General features: G+C 35.7%; 1 pseudogene; it reads left to right on the forward strand.

The window, feature by feature from the left end:
- LOC123241297 overlaps positions 1-18,632 on the forward strand; it is a 101,459-nt pseudogene that overhangs the window by 4,964 nt on the left and 77,863 nt on the right.

Consider the following 18,632-nt stretch of genomic DNA (forward strand, 5'->3'; position numbering starts at 1 on the left):
AGGGAGGGAGGAAGGGAGGGAAGGAGGGAGGAAGACCAATAGATAAATAGATAAAACATTTGCAAATAATTTCTGTATGCCGTGTACTGTAATGAGTGCTGGGAATACAAATGAAAGAAGAAAAAAAAAAAGAAAGACTCTACTTTAAAGGACTTAAATTCTATGAGAAAAGACAACACCAAAAAGAGAATATGAGGGAAGGAAGTGCATAAGAAACCTATAGGGATGAAGGCATCTCCAGGTTAAGAAGGCAGCTGGAAAGGAGATAAAAAAGTCTGGAATTTGAGGATGAGAGCTTGGAGATTAATCATTTCAGGCCAGAAATTTTCTAGCTCTACCATATGACAGCAAACCTGAAATCTGCCCTATCCTATCCCCTCACCCCAGTTTCAAGTCATTCCAGAGTATCTCCATGCATTGGAAGCTCCAAAGTAGGCCCTTGCCCAAGGAGAGATTAAACACCGCATTTATTATGGCAACTGAAAGGATACATTATTGCTATTCCAAGAGGGAGAGATTTATGGCTGTACTTAATGAATGCTAATAGTTTTCTTATCAGTGGGTAGCAATGCAAACATTTTTGTGTATGGTTAGGTTAAAGTAAACCTTCAAAGAGGCCTTACAGAACTTGAAAGCTGGTGATTAGTTCTTGACAAGACCAGCTAATAAGAAGCAGCTCCTGGAAGGCTATGGTCTGGCTTAGCTAGAATATATTATGCTCCAGAGTGTTTTACGATTTCACATCTGTCCTCTCAGAACTGGGCTGTCACACAAAATGCATAAGGCTTTTGTGCTTTGCTGGAAACCCCAAGGCACTTGTACTCTTTAACCAATGTAATGTGGGAGCTGAGTAAAGGCGAACAAAAAGCTTTCTTAATGAGTAAAAAAAATATAAATGTCTGCGTTAGCTAACATAGCCTGGCCAAAAAAAAAAAGTACCCAGCAACTCTGGGTCAGTAATGGTGCTGTTACCTCCATCAGTCACCCTCTGGACATGGTCCATGGTAAAATGAGGCTGGGGACTCCAAATTCCAACCCGGGAAGAATGAAGCAGTCTCCAGATTCTTTAAGACTTTATTTTTCCCTCTTTAGGTTCATAACAAGCAGAGAGTGTTTATAGGAACAGAACAAATAACTCCATAATGCAAATTCTTTATATTGATAAACAATATGCATGGTTATACAACTCTATTAACAAGAATTACATGCTGCAACAAGTTCTAAACAGTGTTCTACAACTAATAACCAGAGTTTTGGTTACTTGATAAAATGATCAATTCTATTAAATGAATGGTGGCGCAGTGGAAAAGATCTGAATGGAGAGCTGAGAGTTCTAGCTCTGCCACCTTCTAACAAAGGGATCTCGGGGAAGTTATTTCCCTTCTTTGGTTCTCAGTTTCTTCCTGTATACAGTGAGAGAGTTGGACCAAAAGATCCCTGAGATCCCATGGAAAGAGCTCTGTATTAAGAGCCAGAGAACCTGGGTTTAAATTTCAACTTGCGACCTGAGTGATCACTTAAGCTATCTACATCTTTTTTGCCTTCATATATAAAATGGAGACAGTAAGATATGTACTAATGAATTCATATTTTGTAGAGCTTGAAGAACTGGAGGCTGTGTGATGTGGTGGAAATGGTGGTGACTGAAGTCTGAGGACCCAGGTTCAAATCCAATCTTTGACACTTGTTGCTTTGAGGCCTGGAGTAAAATACTTAAACTATACTTCTAATGGACATCTCATCAATCAAAAATCATTTATGATGTGCTTACTCTGTGGCCAAACATTTTGTTTCCTCCCAATTTTAAATCTTCTACTTTATAATGGTATGGTGTTGCCAAAATGCCTATCATTAATTTTGAAAGATGCTAGAAATCTGATCAATGCAGTGACCATTCATGACCTGAAAAGACTGATGGTGAAGCATGCATTCTGCATTTTGGCAGAGAGATGATGGGCTAGATGGGCAGAATGAGACATTCATTTTCAGAAGTGACCAATATGTTGCTTTCTTTTGCTTGACTATATTTATTTGTTACAAGGTAGAGTTTCTATTTGGAGGGGAGAAAGAGAAGAAAGGAGAATGAATGGGTAATGATAGAAATATATAAAAAAAGGACAGAAAAGGACATCAATAAAACATCAAAATTACTTATTAAAAATAAGTTCAAAAAAGAGTAAAAACAGGAAAATTTTGTTACCAATTTGTTAAAATCATTGTAAACTTAAAACTGAAGTTGAGTTTCATAGTTGTTTTTTTTACTTTTCTATGCATACTGAAAATGTTCATACCTGTTAATAAATGCTAAATTAATATGAAAAAAAAGAAATTTACTTAAAGACTAAGAAATATGAGTTATTATCCAGGCTGTTGATCTTGTTTTGATCCATCCCCCTTAATCCAACTGGAAGATGTTCATCTGAAAATCAGTTGTCCAATACACTAAAGTGCATTCTTCTGACAGCTGAAATGATCTGTCCCTCTACTCTTCATCTATTTGAGTATAGATCTAGACTATACTATAGAAGGAATTTGGTTGATCAGCTATAATTTTTTATTTCATGAAGAAGTCATCAAAAATTTTGAACATTTAAAGAGCCCCTGAAAAGGTATGACATGAAGGAGTAAAAAAGTTTCCACAGGTGTTTGGAGCCAAAGAGGAGATATGATTAGACTGAGAATCCTTAAGAACTTCATCAGAGAATTTTGGCTGTTGGAAAGATATGAGGTCATCTAACCCAAGCTCTTCATTTCATGAAAGGGAAAAATAATACTGTAAAAAATAAAAATAATTTGTCCAAAGTCATAGCTAGTTAGTGGGTTTCCTGGCTCCCAAACTAATTCTAGTCCCACTATGCTATACTATCTAGCATATTCTATTATTTACACTGTACATATAAGGGGAAGTGGTTATTTCTTGACCCCACACAATGCTAATGACCAAGTATTTACATAATAGGGATGTGGAGTTTGAAGATTAATATCCCTCAGCACTACTTTCACTTCTAAGGAGGTAATGGAGAAAAAAGAATAAATGTCAGCAATCAAAAGAGAAGTAATGGCCTCTCTTTAACAAAAGGGCGATCAAGACTCAGTCTTTGACCCTCTTTTCTCTCCTTCTATATAACCTCTCTCAGTGATCTTATCTGCTCTCATAGGTTCAATGATCATTTCTGAACAGGTCACTTTCTGATCTATATATGTAATCCTTATCTCTCTTTTAAACTCTTTTCCTAGAAATTCCTACTTGCCTGCCTGAATGAAGCACCAATTGCCTGCTGAATGTCTCCAACAAGATGTTTCATAAAGATTTCAATATCAGTACATCCAAAATGGAACTTATCATCTATTAACCCAAACCTCTTACTCTCATCTTTCTGCCATGATACCATTCAGTCAGTCAATAAACATTTACTAAGTCCTCGATATGTGTCAAGTACTTTATTAAGCTCTGGAGACACAAAGAAAGTCCTTGCTCTCAAGGAACTTGTGATCTAATAGAAAGAATAATGTGCAAAAAATAGTGTGCAAAAATGTAACACAGGATAAATTGGAAATAATCAATAGAAGGAAGGTAATAGAATTTAGGGTGATTGGAAAAGGCTTCCATAGAAAGTGGGATTTTATCTGACAATTGATGAAAGTTAAAGAGGTCAAGAATTGAAGACAATCGGGAGAAAATTCTGGCATAGGAGACAGCCCATGAAAATGGACTGTATGAAAAAGAGCCTGGATACAAGGAGCTAAATCAATTGTATAAAAATTTAAGCCATTCCCCAATTAATAAATGGGCAAGGGTCATGAATAAGCAATTTTCAGATAAAGAAATCAAAACTATCAATAAGCACATGAGAAAGTGTTCTAATCTCTAATAATTAGAGAAATGCAAATCAAAACAACTCTGAGGTATCCCCTCACACCTAGCAGATTGGCTAAAATGAGAGCAGGGGAGAGTAATGAATGTTGGAGGGGATGTGGCAAAATTGGGACATTAATGCATTGCTGGTGGAGCTGTGAACTGATCCAGCCATTCTGAATGGCAATTTGGAACTATGCCCAAAGAGCCCAAAAAGACTGCCTGCCCATTGATCCAGCCATACCATTGCTGGGTTTGTACCCCAAAGAGATCATAGGGGAAAAGACTTATTCAAAAATATTTATAGCAGCACTGTTTGTGGTGGCAAAAAAAATGGAAAATGAGAGTATGCCCATCAATTGGGGAATGGCTGAACAAATTGTGGTATCTGTTAGTGAAGGAATACTATTGTGCTCAAAGGAATAACATACTGGAGGAATTCCATGTGAACTGAAATGACCTCCAGGAATTGATGTGGAGTGAAAGGAGCAGAACCAGAAGAACATTGTACACAGAGACTGATACACTGTAGTAAAAATAGAATGTAATGGACTTCTGTTCCGGCAGCAATGCAATGACCCAGGACAACTCTGAGGGAATGTAGGATTGGGGCCAGAATGACAATGGTTTTCCAGGTCTCATATCAGAGGACAAGCAGGCAAGTTTAGCTAAAGGGGAGGGGCAGGAGTGAGTAAGATTCTTCTCCTCCTCCCCAACACCTGAAGCAGTTGAAAACAGTTAACAGAATACCCTCCAGCTGGCTATGGAGGCTATTCAAGCTTGGTAAATTCTGGGCCAAGATGGTAAATGGATAGGGGCTAAACCCCTTGAGATAATAGCTTTCTCTGTATAAATTATCCCCCACAGGATAAGAATAAGTGAAGCTTGGTCTACTTCTGATCAGACCACAGGCTCTTAGGACAGAGACAACATCAGCTCCAGCCTGGATGGAGAACTTGGCTTAGTGAAGTGAGAGATGGTGAGTATGGCCCAAGATAACTGGACACAGGCTCAATATCCAAAGAACAAAGGATTCAATAGTTTCAGGGAATAGGGAGAAGGGAACTGGTTTAAGAAAGGATGAGGGAAGGTCAGCTAACTGAAACTGCTAAATGCTGGCTAGCAGCACATTCCCCCAGTGGGGAGAGTGTGTATTCAATGGCTGGACTCCTATTTAAGCCCCTAAATAATCTTCCTTTAAATCGTATACAAGTGGATCCTGCTTGAAGGTCTATCTTGAGGTTACTATCAAAGTAAAGCAGCCCCTGGCTGTCAGAGACTGAATGCCTCAGCCCCTGAACCTACAGGGAGTGTGTACCAAGAGACCCTGCAAGAGGGGTGACCTGGCTTTTATACCAGGTCTCCAACTACCCTTAACTGACCCCTCCCTTGGAGTTCTGGGGGCCACTATGGAATTCTGTGATGCAGCTTTAACCCCTCTCAGGATCATGAATGTTACAGGGAATTATGGAAAAGAACGCTACTCACATTCAGAGAAAGAACTACAGGAGTGGAAACACAGAAGAAAAACAACTGCTTGAACACATGGGTTGATGTGGACATAATTGGGGATGTAGACTCAAAACAACCACACCAATGCAACTATTAATAATATGGAAATAGGTTTGATTGATGACGCATGTTAAAACCAGTGGAAATGCGTGTCAGCTATGGGGGGCGGTGTTTGGGGGGAGTTGAAGAAGAAAGTAAGAACATGAATCATGTAACCATGGAAAATTTTTCTAAAACATTAAATTAAAAAAAAAAAAGAAAAAGAGTCTGGAAATCTGTATCATTGAATCAGAGTGTGTGTGCAGAGAGATTGTGATGGTGGTGGAGGTGGTGTTCTAATGTGTAAGAAAACTGGAAGCATATCTTTCTAGTCACTTAGATTCATACAATAGGAGTCAGCCTAGCATCCTCACTTTCCCTCATTCTTCATTTCTAACTAATTTTCATTTCTTGTTGGTCCTACTTCTAAGAAAAACTTTTGAATTGACTTTTTTTAAAGTTTCTAACAGAGAATTTTATTGTATTTCCTGTAATAACTCTGTGTAGTGGTCAAAACTCCCAAAAGGTCATATACAGAAGCACTGTTTTTGCCTTTTTTGCTGGGCTTGAGCAACAACACTATCCTTGAAGCCCCTGGAGCCACCCTTATAAGGCATTTGGTATTAAATGCTTGGCCAATAACTTCCTACCCCTCTTAAAGCAAGAAAGGGAAAACTCTTGATGGAGGATTCAATTATACACATCATGAATTCTCTCTCTCTCTCTCTCTCTCTCTCTCTCTCTCTCTCTCTCTCTCTCTCTCCTCTTCCTTTTCCCTCTCTCCCTTTCTGTCTATCTCTGTCTTTGTCTTTCCCTCTCTCCTCTCTTTCCCCCCATTTCTGTCTGTCTCTGTCTCTCTATCTCTGTCTCACTCCATCCTCTCCTCACTTCCTCTCTCTTCCTCTTTCTCCCTCCCCCTCCTACTCTTCCCTCCTCCTCCTCCTTCATCTCTATCTATTGGCTACCCTGGCTTTCCTTTGAAATTCAACTAATATCGCATTTTTACAGGAAACCTTTCCCAACCCCTTTTAAATTTTAATACCTCCCTTCTTTTATTTTTTCCATATTTTTCCTTTAGCTTATTTGCACAAATTTTTTTTTATTTGTTGCCTCTTCTATTATATTCTAAGTTCCTTGGGATCAAGAATTGTCTTCTGCCTCTTTTTTGTACCCCAATCACATAGTATAGTGTTTGGCACATGTTAGACAATTCATAAATGTTTGTTGGCTAATTGACTATCTCTGTAAGAATTACTTTAAAATTACTATGTGTATATTTGGTAAATATTTAACTAGGCAGTGTTGCATAGTAAATAGAGCACTGATTTCAGAGCCAAGAAGATCTGAGTCCAGGTCATTTATCTCTGAAATATACTTTGTGTGACCACTAGCAAGTTTAATTACCCTCTTAGTGTTCTAGGTAACTAACTTTCTGAGAGTATAAGCTACAGAGAACGTTCTGATTTGCATTAGGAGAGGGAATTTCCTTACCTGGGAGTTCCTTATAGAATTGAAATCACAAATTCAGTACCTATCCTTGTATTTTATATTATCTACATACATGTCCATTTTCTCTGAGCACAGTGTAAACTCTTTAAAGGTAGGGACTATTTGGTTTTCATATTTGTATTTCTGTGCAGAAATGTCTTGCACTCTTATTTATTAAATATTTGAATGAATAAATGCTCATGGAATTATTGCATCATTGTTTTCTAAATAAGTTATCTTTACTTTGACTGTTAAAGAGAATTTAGCTCTTTAATTCCTAAGCCAGGATGAGATGGCTTGAGATGGGAGGAGAAGCACATTCCTATCAGAATATGATTTATAAGTATCATAGAATAAGCCTATTTAGAATGAAAGATTTTATGCCAAATTTGTGTAGTCAAAGTATCACTCTAATATCTTTGAAAAAATCTGGGCATTTATACTCCTTTCCTTTCTAAGGAATATCATCATATACTGGTCATAGTGTTCCTTTGTGTTTATTACTTTTTGTAAAACCTCCCTAAAATCCTAATCTAATACTTCTTTGTGATATGCAAATGATCTTTAGTTTCTCAAAGGCCATGGTAATGGTACAAAAATTCTGAGCACTCTATAATGATTGAAGGCATTTGAGTGTGTATTCAATGATCCATGTTCATTCTTATTATCTGAGGATCATCTTAACTGAATATTGAGAAGCTCATCCCTGGAGAGTCAGCCACTAGGTAAGAAGGAGGAGAATGAAGATGATGATGACAATGATGATCTCATTTACACATTTTAATAGTTGAAAATAGTCAATGAAATATTTCGTTCTTTTATATTGAATATTTTGCAATGTATTGCACACAGTTGATAAATTTTTTTTATATACTTAAAATTATTGAGATTATGTCAATGCAGACTTAGGAAGGTTCAGAATTTTCAGAATCCACTAGATGAAAATTTGTAAAAACAAGATAGTAAACTAGGCCAATTTTATTGAGTAACATATGAAGTAATATAGTCATAGAGAATGGTAGAAACAGGTGGACTATGACCTGAATGAAATTTGGCACAATCTTTTGGGGTGTCATAGAGAATGAGACATCTCCTAAACCACAGAGTTTGTTTGTTTTTGTCTTAGCCATATCTATCAGAAATTGGCATTGGATTCAAGAACTAAGGAGCTTGTTTGAGGGGAATGGTGCTGAATCACGCTAGTAGAGGGGAAAGACCCCTGGGAAAACTGGCTGCTAGTTGATATTCAAACTCCTTCCCACCAGGAAAGGGGTTTGGTGTCTATTACTATTAATTTTACTGGGACAGGATAACTCAGGTTTCTGAAATTCCCTTGGGACTTCTTCATTTAACAGAATGGGAAGACTACTGGGATAATCACACAATGTAACCTCATCTTCTGTTGGCTTATTATTATTTTTTAAAATTATTCATCATTGTTTTTCTTGCTGTCGGCAATATCTAAAAACTAGATTTCTAGAAAATTAGACTTGGGTCTCTGTGACATAGTTATGTACAAATTAATACAGATATAAGGAGAACACACACACTAATAAAATGATACTTCCTTGAAATATTATTTCCATGAGTACTCAATGTGGTGGGAAAATGTTCTTTGTATGTTCCAAAGTTTTTCAAGTGTTTCTGGGTCTCCTGGGATGAGCCTTGAAGAGATACATAAAATTAAAAATTCACACTAGAGATTTTAAAAGAAAACCCTCTATGTATCAAATTTTCTTTGCTTAATTTTCTAAGAATCTTCTTAAGAAGTCTTAGCTCTTTTAAAATATGATAGCAGCTCTCTTTGTATTGGCAAAGACCTGGAAATTATGGGAATGCCCATCAGTGTGGTATGTAATTGCAATAGAATACTACTGCCCTGTAAGAAACAATTAGCTGGTTGGTTTTAGATAAAAACATGAAAAGACTTGTACAATATAATGAAGAGTGAAACAAGCAGAACCTAGAATATGTCATATATGGTAGCAACAGTATTGTTTGAAGAATAACCATGAATGTTTACCATCAGAGAAAAAACTAATAAATAGAAATAGGTGTGAAATGATTTATATATGTTATATATATATATGTATTATATATAACCACATATTCCTCACACACATGAATATGTGTGTGTCTACATAATTTTTCCTCTTTTCTGATATTTTCTGAGTATTAGAGAGACACAATGCATTTATTACTCTGCTACTAGATTTTCATTCTTTGATCCTGGCTGCCAATTATACAAATATACTTACTATTGGAAGAAAAAAATATATATACTTGTTGTTGTTGTTGTTGTTGTTGTAGTCATCGTCAAATAGCATCTTCTCTAGCATCTGCTAGGGAGGGAGGGAGACAACTTGCAATTTTAAATATAACAGAAAAATAAATTTAATTAAAAAAAGAAGCCTGAGGTCCTTAGTCCAGAGCAATGAATAGTTGTCTCTTGGCTTCTTGCAAAGAAATTATAATCTGAACTACTCTCTTATTGGCACTGCCATTTTATTTATTGGTTGAGCTAAACAGAGATGGAGACACCTACTCAAAATTAGACTTTGAAATGTGGCAGAACCCTTGAGATGCAAACTGCCCTAATGGGGATCTGACATTTCCTCTTTCTCATTCTCAGGCTCTAGCCACTCTTTCCTTTCACTGGATAAACCCTTCACAGATTCCCTTTTAAGAATACTGCATCTTCAGGCTGTCAGGACCAGATAAACACCTGTCACTGAATATAGGCAGGGTGGGAGAAAGGGTGTAAACCTCTTCCTGATGCACAAAGGCAGCCTGATAATAACAAATTGGCTTGTCAACCATAAGAGATACTTGGTTATTAATGGGAATAATAACAGATTATACCATCTTTGTTTGCACACTGCAATCAAAAGGGAGATCAAAGGAAACTAATATTACAAACAGTTAACAGCAAAAACATGTTAATGAGATAAAAGACTTTCATCTCCCTTCCCCAAAAGTGCCAATGGAATAATTATTGATAATAAATAATGTCATTTGAACTGAGATGATGCTCTTAATGTCAAACATTCAGTCACAAAAATATGATTTTTTACAATTATATGTGAATTATTTTCAGCGCTTTTAAAAAATAACTGATAATTGCCTTCTCTTGGTGATGTCAGGAAAAGGGCTCAGGTTTTTTCAGTTGATCTGCCCAACTTGGGTTAAATTCCTATTTGTTTGGTTTGGATTGCAAATGTTTTGTCAGAGTAGATTGTTTTATAATCTACAAGTGCACATCATCAAGGCAATAAGAACTTGTCCCTGTTTTATCACTTTTTAAAAATTGCTATCAAAATTCAGTTCTTTTCTCTGACACCAAAACTTTCCTAGCATTAAGCTAGCCCTTATGCTAGCTTCAAAGTACTTCACAAATATGAATCATGCCAAGGCCAATCTCAGGAGGGAGGTAAGTATTTTTATCTTCTCTCTCTGATATTGAAGCTAAAAGATAAAGGACGTGGCTGGATCTGGGACGATTACATACTTAGAAACTTTTGATTTGATGTTCTGTGCTCAGATCATTGACTGTGCAGCTCTCCACAGCAAAGCCATTGTGGTAGGAGTAATGATTTGCATCTCCTTTCCCAGAATGCTTTGTCTCCTCTAGTTTTAATCTAGTGATCTAAGGAACAGGTGAGTGGAAAGAGCACTAGAGTCATAAGACCTATATTCAAATTCTGACTCTGACATTCCCTACCTGTGTGGCTTTGGGCAAGTTGCTTAACTTGCCTGGGCCTCAGTTTCCTCATCTACAAATTGAGGAAGTTTAGTCATTTCTAAGGTCTCTTCTAGCTTTAGATCTGTGATCTTATGAACCAGATTTGAAACAGTACATAATTTTTTAGCAGACTGCCATCTTCATGTCCAGAAGTTGCATGGCTGAATGTTTACTTTAGCAACACGAATATATGATTAAGTTTACATAAGAAGAATATTTCTAATATTTTAGAAATTCAGGACCTTTCTCTATTGGGAAAGTCAAGGAAGACTCAGTAGGTAAAGATCAAAAAAAGGAAAAATATTTGTAATTCATCCACAGTTATCATTTTGAAGGGGTTTTATCTAGGAATAAAGTATTTAATTACCACGTTCCTTTTCTTCATTTATACTGAGTAACAAAAACACAATACCATGTTATTTGCCTTTACAATAATAGGGATACTATTACTACTAATAATACCTGGAACATACATAGAGCATCTAGGTGGTACAATGGTAGAACACCAGACATGGAGTCAGACAGACATGAATTCCAATTTAGCCTCATATACTTAATAGCAGTAGCAATAGGGCAAATCCCTTCACCCTATTTGCCTCTGTTTCCTCATCTATAAACTGAACATACTGAACAACAGGTTGTGTTGTCTTGGACAGTGTTTTACATTTAAGAAAAAATATTTTCAAGCAATGCTATTAGGTCTGCCTCATGGGCATTGCTATATCAGTTTTATTGATAAGTAAACTGTTTTTCAAGAAGGTAAATAATTTACCCATGTAGTGTCAAAGACAAGATTTGAACCCTAGTCATTTTCCCTCTATGTCTAGATCACTATAGAACATGCTGCATTTTGATTTTCAGAAATTGTAGAGTTTCCCTGTTTCATTTCTAATTAGTTTAATAATATATAGGAACTTCAAATATATACAGAAATTGGTTTCTGTGTCTGTAAGGTTACACTGGCAGTGAAATTTATTCAAAGGCTTGGGACCCATTTGGGAATGATGAATACTGGAAGAAACATAGACCATGTTTTGTTGTGTTTTTTAAACCCTGTTACAGTTTATAGATACTTACAATTATTGCTTTGTAATTCTAACTATTCATTTTAACAAATCAATCTTATGAAGACAAGGATCCCCTAAGGACCAAATATTTCCAACTTGACCTTAGGCTTCAGTGTGACATTCATTTTTTTTTCAGTCATTTCTAGCTCTTCATGACTCCATTTGGGGTTTTCTTGGGAGATAGAGTGGTTTGCCATTTCCTACTCCAGCTCATTTTTCAGATGAGGAAACTGAGGTAAACAGAGTTAAATTGACTTGTGCAGCAATACATTAGTATCTCAGGTCAGATTTGAACCTAAATCTTTTTGACTGTACCTCCTAGCTGACCTCAAGGTGATATACTTGGAGTTGAAATACTGTCCCATAAAGATCTCTACTTCTCAAGGAAATTGTCTAATCTAAAAGTCCTGGAATTTTTGAATGTTTAGATTCTTGCTTGAAATTCATCAGCAAAGATGATGATGATGAAGATGATGATGATGATGATGATAGTGGTAATTATAATGTTGATGGCGATAAATTTCCAAACCACTTCCCTCATAACAACCCTTTAAGTATAGTTACAATGACTGTACATTTTACAAATGACAAAAATGAGGGTGAGAGATTAAGAAGTTTTCCTACAGCTACCCAGCTGTTTTGTGTCCATGTCAGGGAATGGATCAAGGTCTCCTAACTCTGAGTCAATAACTTTTTTCCTTTATGTCATGCTTCCTTAAAAGGCATCTTTCCTATATCCCTGAAAGTCATTCAACCTAACCAGCTAACTACTTATAATGATAGCTGAAATGGCCTCACTGAAACTTCAGGTCTCATGTCTCTCTATGATGAAGATGTTTCTGAGGTTTGATCTCTTAGAAACGCCCAGTGTTGGTGATCATTGACCTAAGTTGTCATAGAAAGTTAGAGGGGCCAATAATATGCATCCCTCTTGGTATTAAAGAACCTTCACATTTTTTATTGGCTTTCAAAAATCCTCCCTATCTCCAAACCAATTGCACCATTCCTCTCTCATTATGCCATTTTTCATAAACATTACAACCATATGGTTAAGCCATTACTTCTTAAAATTTTAAATAAATGAAAATTAGCTTTTTTTGAGAATTTCTTAATGCCACTTAAGATAAATGGAGATACCGCGTAGCAAAAACAATTCTGAGAATCACTGGTTTAGACAAACAGTACTCCATAAATCCTAGGGTTAGAGAAACCATAATCAGTGATGAATATACAACTTGTTTCTGTCTGAAATTTCACTAAGCCTATGGCCATGCCCTTGCCCAACCTCCCTGACTTGAAATGTAACCAAACAGCTCCTGCCTGAGACAATTCTGGCTCTGTTGACACACCTTCCAGCCCCCTGTAAAGCAGAAAAATTTCAAAGTTTTTCAGTCAAAACCACAGTGGCAGTGGCTGTCCTTTAAAAACAAAACAAAAAAAAACAAAAAAAACAAAGAAAAAAACATTCTGCTAAATGTGCCCAGAGGGTAGATTGTGATGAACATAGGCAATAAGGAAATCCACAGGGGAAAGAACTTGATGAGAAGAGGACAGATCAAACTTGCTTTAGAGGGTTGGTCACACAGAGTTTTATAATAATACATGTCTGTGGGAGCAGAATTTAGAGACTTTCAGAAAAGAGGCAAAAGGAGCCTGGTTTTGTTAGGATGTGACTCACAGGTTCAAGAAAAATGCAATAAAATGAGAGAAGGAAAAGCTAAGTTGTCTGCAGAAAAAAAAGCATGTTTTCTGATTTTGTTGGGGGTGGGCGATGAAGAGAGAGAGGCATCTTCTTTTGTTCCTTAGCAGAGTCCAAATCCCCCTCTGCAAAAGGAGGTGAAAAGAATATGTTTCTACATTTCACAATGCAGTCCCTGATTGGTACCAAATACAATTACACAGGCTAAATTAAGACTAATTTTGCCATCTCTATTCCAAAGCAACTCAGAATCAATGGTCCACTTCATATTTCCCCCATGGGGGAAAAGGAAGGCAGAAGAGCCCTGCATTGAAAAGTAGGACATGTGAGTCTGTTTCACTGAGGATTTGATACTAATCAGGCTGATAGGAAAAAAAGAAAACCAACAATGAATTAGTAGAGTATGTTTACTAATAATATTTGATGACAATAAAAGGCTTTGATAGAGAGAGAGAGAGAGAGGATATCTGAAACAGACTAAATTGTGGGGCAGTTAGATAGCACATACCTGCTAGACCTGGAGTCAGGAAGATTGATCTTCCTGAATTATAATCTAGCTTCAGAAACTTCCTAGCTGTGTGACCCTGGATAAGTCATTCAATCCTGTTTTCCTCCATTTTCTCATCCGTAAAAAGAACTGGAGAAGGAAATGTCAAACCATCCCATATCTTTGCCAAAAAAACCCCAAGTGGAGTCATGAAGAAGAATCCGACAAATGAAAATGACTTAAAGACAACAACACAAAGGAGAGAAGTGATAACTGGACATGAGATAGATTGTGTAGCAGGTGAGTCTTCAAGGTAGACTTGGGAAAATTCCTAGTTTTCAGGTTCTAGGTAAGTGGAAATAGAGCACCCAATGTAGGTGGAGCAACTCTGAGCAAATTTCCCTTCCTTTTTTTTTTTTTTTTTTTTTTTTATGAATAAATCCAAGGTTTCCCTGGGCCTTTCTACACAATGAGTTCAGAAACAGAATGATATATAACAGATCCACATATAAGCTGCAGTAGATAATAAAATGTGGGTAATATTTAATATTGTTCAGTTAATGTTCTATATTACCTTGGCTAATGTTAAATATTTATTGTAAACTCAAACATACCCATATATGCAAGCACACCCCCATAAATATAAGCCCATATTCCCTGTCCAACTCTTTTTCTCAAACACTCCCATCCTTGCTTTATATATGACCCACTACATTTACTCTCATTTTCAAGAGATTATGCTATATATTAGAAATGCCATTTCTCCTTCAATTGAGTGATTGAATGTTCTTGCTATTTTGGTTTATACTAAATATCAATTAATCCCTTAGGTTTACGTCTCTTTGATGGTCTTTTTGTTTCTCATATCATTAATTGTCCCTCTTCTATCTACAAAAGTTGATGTCCTCAGAAGTGGCAGGTTCTCCTCACTCCTTACTTAGAGTCTTCCTGCTGTCATTTCATCTATTCCTATGATTTATATGCCTGGCAATCATATGACTCTATTGCATAGTATGTGTACATATAGGTATGCATAGTTAAATAGATTGGTAATAGATAAGTAGACACATAGACAAACAGACAGACAGATCAATATAAAAAGATAGATGGATAGATAGATGGATAGATGGATGGATGGATGGATGGATGAAAGGATATATATGTTTATATCTATATTTATATCTATCTATATCTATATCTATTGATATAGATATAGATATAGATATATAGAGAGAGAGAGAAAGAGAAAGGGATAAGATTAATATATCCAGGTTAAATTCTGTTAAGATGTCATCTACAAAGTTATCTCGTTCCCTTCAATCTCTTCCCACTCAAATTCCTCCTTTATATACTGTCCAAAATAACCTTCCTAAAGCATAGGTCTAATCACATTGAAAAGCTAGCTCAAAAGCCTTATGTGGCTCCCATTGTCTATAGGCATTTAAAACCTGAATAATTTGTCTGGATCAGATCTTTCAGTAATCTCCTAATGTACCCCTTCTTCTTTCAGTAATTGTTCCTATCTAACTATACTATTTACTGTCTTTCCAAATCTTGTCTTATTCTTTCCATTCTCATTCATTAGAATAGTCTTCCCTCTCTGGAATGTACCATTTCCACATCTCTAGTTATTAAATACCTCTCTTCCTTCCAAGACAACCTCAAATGTCAGCTCTTCAATGAAATTTTACTTTGATTTCCCTGACTGAAAATGACTTTGCTCTCCTTTAGTGTCTTCACTTTACCTGGTTCTCTCTTTTTCACTAATCCTATGCTGCCTTTCTATTACACTGACTTGCTACTTCAAGGATTAGATTGTTGGTTCTTTGGAAGAAAGGACTGTGTTGTTTGTTACCCCTGTAAAATGAGATTCTTCTTGTACCATGCACTTGATATTTTAGTTGTCTGATATAAATTAGCTGAGTTGAATAGACTGTTGAAATATGAAGGTTATTGGATATTAGCTAAAAATTCTGAGTTAATCGAGATTATCCTTTCTTTCACTTTTCTAGGAATTCTTGTTGGGTTTGTGTCCAATAACTATTTCTCTTTAAGCTTTGCTTATAGATGTTTTCAAGTGCTGTGAATTTTTTTTAAAACCTTCCATTTTAGAATCAGAACAGTTTATTGGTTCCAAGACAGAAGATTTATAAGGATGAGGCAATGAGAGTTAAGTTACTTATACAGGGTCACACATCTAGGAAATATTTGAAGACAGACTTGAACTCAGGTCCCTTTATCTCTAGATCTGACTCTCAATCCACTGAACCATTTAGCTACTCCCTGACCCTAATCTTGTTTTTATTTAATTTTTTAGGTTTAATTTTTTAATTTTTTAGAGCTTTGAGGTTTTATTAGTATATACACGGAAGGTATAGTACTGAAACTTTCTTTTCTTAATGAAGACAAACATTCACACCTGTAATTTAAAAAAAATGTTAATTTGCTCAACAGACTCTGCATTTTTAGGAAACCAGTCCAAATCTCTGAGCTGTCATAAATTATGCATTAGTATGGCAGAAATGGAGATTTACTATATGTTGGTACTTGGAACTCTCCTTGACCCTAGATGGGCATACACTATTGTAATTGGGCATGTGTTACTATATACGACCATTTTTAGGAAAGCCTTGCTGAATACAGATTGGTTGATCAGTCCTGAACAAGCATAGGCAAAATAATCAAACTAAATGAATGCTAAAACCATCTAAAAGACAACTATTACTGATACAAATGTGGTTTATTTGTTCTTGGAAAGTACAAAGAATGAAACAATGAAAAGTACCTATGAAAGGTTCAGAGTGTGAAAATATATCTTTAATGAAAGATATATATTATCTTATATATAATGATATATAAAAGATATAATGAAAGATAAGAAAGATAACATGATGGATTCATATTTGAGTAGAGATTAATTTATACTGTTCATTTAATAGCAAAAGCAACAAACTCTAATGAGATTATATCTCTCTGAATTTGGGCATAAAACCATTGGACTTTTTGTAGACAAGTATAAATAATCTCATTAAAATTTCTGAATAGAGATTGTAAATACAAAAATATATAGATTATGCATGCACATTTACTTACACACTATCCTCTTTCTGCCTCTAATAGGCTTCATCTTGACAGAAACCTGGCTTCCATGTTATTTACCTGGCCATCTTCACATTATGCTCTCTATTTTCCCCTCTCTTTTACATTTTTCTTTTATGTAAAGTTTTCCTCCAATTAGAATGTAATCTCCTTGAGAGCAGTCTTGAATGTTTCTTTTTTCATCCCAAGTGTTAAGCAGTGACTGGAAAAAAGCTTAATAAATGTATCATTATTTCTTGTTTTTACTGATTAGCTCATTAATAACTTCATCACTCTCATACAATGAAAATGAACTTTCCTTAGAACAAACACCCTTGTCCCAGAGCTCATCATTATTAAAGATCATGTCATTTCAGATCAGCTTAAAAGTCTTTGCACCACATCTCATACTTTTCCATTTGACTCTGCAGTCATTTCTTGAGTCATATATTTTACCTTTCTTCTGACTGACTTGATTTCCTTGGCTCATCTTCTTCTTATTCCTCTCAAAATCTTCATTCCTGTACCTTGAATCCCTTAATAAATTGTGTCTTTAACTGATTTCATTTTTTAGCAATAATAGAATAAATAGGCACTTTGGAAACAGAATGTTTAAAGAAAAAATGTGTCAACTTTAAAATTCTTCTCTGTAGTTATTATATTTAAGTGAAAGTGTGCCAAATTTTATCTGAAATACTAACAAAATAATTTTGATTTATATAATATGTATAAAATGTCCAAGGTAATGTAATACAGAACTGATAAATCCTTGGGCTCAGAGGAACATGGGAAAGTCATTTTGTCCATCCCCCTGCCAACAGAAGATACAATCAATATCAAAGACCAATGAAAAAGTATCTTATTTTTAATGAACTGTTTAGGAGATCCCACAGATTCCTTCAGTAGTCCATCCCAATGTTTAATAATTCTCACTGCTAGAAAATTCTTTTAGAGGAAAGGAAAAAAAAAAACCAAGGAAGGCAACCTGCAGAGTGGGTGAATAATTTATTTGACTTTACATTTACATACTTTTCCATTTGCTTGAATTTTGCTTTTTTTTTTTTTTTTTTTTTTTTTTGAGTTCTCAGCATTTTCAACTTTGGTTATTCTTGAATACTGAAAGAACATTGTTTGTTGAATACTGAAAGCAAGGGCATGGAATCTTTTGCTCCTGGCCAAGGTTTCCAATATTGGCAATTTAGCCTGGAGCACTTTTCCCATTTTGAAGATGGAAAAACAAGGATACAAAGATAATATTTCACATATTCAAAATTACAAAGGCAATCAATATTATCTTGATCACTTAACTTTGGCCTTTAAAATCCTATATATATTTTAAACCCTATATCAAAGAGAGCTATTATTACTATTATCAACATGATTACTTTTAGTGCCTTGCCTAAGTGGGTGCAGTTTGTTTGTTTGTTTGTTTGTTTGTTTGTTTTTTGCCTAACTACATAGGAAATAAGAAATGCATCAGATCCTTGAGTGATTTTCAGGCTACCTCCAATCCTGGTAGAGTTGTAGGGGTAGGATTGGATTCCAGAGTCCAATAAGCTTTCTTATCAAGATTGGGATCAATCCTCGGATTGACTGGGTCTTCTTGGGATCTTATCAAGAGCAAGAGCAGAGGAAATAAACTAGAACACATTTGTACAGGGTAT

Source organism: Gracilinanus agilis, chromosome 3, assembly GCF_016433145.1.
Source record: "Gracilinanus agilis isolate LMUSP501 chromosome 3, AgileGrace, whole genome shotgun sequence".
NCBI lineage: Eukaryota > Metazoa > Chordata > Mammalia > Didelphimorphia > Didelphidae > Gracilinanus > Gracilinanus agilis.